This window comes from Chrysochloris asiatica, unplaced genomic scaffold (genome assembly GCF_000296735.1).
Source record: "Chrysochloris asiatica unplaced genomic scaffold, ChrAsi1.0 scaffold00253, whole genome shotgun sequence".
Taxonomy (NCBI): domain Eukaryota; kingdom Metazoa; phylum Chordata; class Mammalia; order Afrosoricida; family Chrysochloridae; genus Chrysochloris; species Chrysochloris asiatica.
Window position 1 is genome coordinate 765,292 of NW_006408771.1, and position 2,502 is coordinate 767,793.

Below are 2,502 nucleotides of genomic sequence, written 5' to 3' on the forward strand. Positions count from 1 at the left end.
GCTAGTCAAGTTCTTATTATCAAGCCATTGAAACTAGGTCAAATAGGTACTATCTGCAAGTTTGGGTTTTCTTGTGTGTCTCTCCCTACTTTATATCAGCTGGATCCTTCACTCTCAGGTCTAGCCCTCCATGGCTAGGTCAATGTCCATGGGCTATGGAGTTCCCAAGTTGCCCCAAACATTGGACCAGGCAGTCTTTCCTCTTCTCTCATCTCAAAGTCAACAGGAGTCTATGGAATTTGGTTGAACTCAGCCTGTATCTTCATTACTACCTTTCCCCACTTCCACTCACATGTAGACCAATGTGGTTGCCAGTGAACTTACATGCCTGCTCTTGTGTTTCCTTTGAGTTTCAGTCTTACAGGGTGTTTCCCTTTCTTTTTGTAGTTAATGATTTATTTTTCTTCTTTCTCTGATTTATTTTTTCATCTGTTCTTCTGTTTCTTTCTCTTTTTCCCCCTGTCTTTCTTCTTCTTTTTTTTTTTTTAACTATTCTCTTTTCTTTTCCACCTTCCTAGTTTTTGGTTCATTTTGATTGGCTGTTATGTCTTTTTTCTTCTTGGTTCTGCTCTTCCCTTGTTTTTATTTTCCTTTAATTTTAGTTATTTTTGTCTTTTTTGGGTTGTAGTTGTTTGCTTTGGTCTTCTCATCTTTTCTTTTTTATTTAAAAATATATATTCTTTTCTTTTATGCTGTTGCTGTTTGGTTGTTTAGCTTTCTCTCTCCCTTTTTTCTTCCTCATTCCACATGGTGAGAGACAGCAACTATGCCTAGATCCCAGTCATACATGAATCTCTTGAAGTCCCGTCCACTGTGTTGAATAACACACCAGTATACAATAAAAAAAAATTAAATACAAATGCAACAGCACTACAATGCCATGGAGACAACAGACAATTTCTGTATACACTAAAAACAACAACAAGATAAGGTGGCTCAAACAAGTGAACAAAATACAGAGTAATAAAATCTTCAAAGGGAAGAAAAGGTATTGCAACTATCTGGAAAGGAATTCAAAAGTATGATATTTAGGTTCCTTCAAAGTCCTGGTGTGGTGCTGTGGATTAACGCACTGGGCTGCAAAGTCATTTTGAACCACAAGGTCGGCAGTTCAAGCTCATCAACTGCTCCTTGGAAACCCTATACAAGGTTGCTATGGGTTGGAACTGACTCGATGACGCTTAACACCACCACAACAAAATGGATTGAGGAAAAATAAACAAAGATACAGCAGACAAAATCAGGACAAAAAAACAAAACAAAACAGAAGAATTCAGAAAAATACTACAAGAACAAAATGACAAAATAAACGAAAAATTAGAAACCATACAAAAATAACATGGAAATCCAGAAGATTGATACTTAGATTTCAGAGATAATGCATTGAAACGGTAAAGGAATAAAATTTAATCAGAGAAGGCCAAATTAGTGAGATTTAAGATAACTTCTCAATACTAGTCTGCTAGAAGATCAATAAGATAAAAGAAAAGAAACCTGAAGAAAGCTTAAGAATTATGTAAGACACCAGACATCTTCAAGAGGAATAACTTAAATGTGATTGGAATTCCAAAATTGAGAGACAAAAAAAAAGAAGAAGAAGAAGAAGGAAATTTACCCCAAAGAGAAAATTATCATATTTGTTGGAAGTAAACTTCATTAATATCATGAAAGAAGATGTGTATTTAAAAAATTCAGCAGACCACAAAGATTGAAAGCCTTGGAAGCCTTATATAGGGTTGTTATGAGTTGGAATGGAGTCCATAGCATTTAGCTACAACAGAAACAAATATATGCACTTTTGTTGTTGTTGTCAAGTGCCATGGAGTCCTTTCCAACTAATATCAACCCTGTGTAGGGTCTCCGAAAAGCAGCTGGTGAGTTTAAACTGCCAACCTTGTGGTTTAAACAGACCTTGAGGTCCAGTGATTATCCTATAGTGCCACACCAGGACTCTATATATGTGTGGCACTCTATATATGTATGTATATATACATATATATACACACACACAGACACATATACACACAAGGCTCATTGCAGCATTACAATAGCAAAAAGGTGGAAACCTAAATGGAAGAGTAGATAAACTATGGTACAACACACAATGGAATACTAGGCAATGGTAAAGAATGATGATTAATCTGTGAAAAACCTCATAACATGGGCAAACCTGGAAGACATTATGCTGAGTTAAATTAGTCAATAATAAAAGCAAAAATACTATATGAGACCACTATTATAAAAAGTCAAGAAAAAGTTTTAACACAAACAACATTCTTTGATGATGGGTTGGGAGGGGAAGGAAGAGTAAACCATTAACTAGAAGGCAGACACATGTTAACTTTGATGAAGTGGGAGGCAAATAAAAGGAGGAAATAAGGAAAGTAAAAAAGAAAAATCCTTTAGTCAATAGTATATATATATATATATGTTGTTGTTGTTGTTGTTGTCAGGTGCCATCGAGTCGGAACCGACTCATAGCGACCCCATGCACAGCAGAAT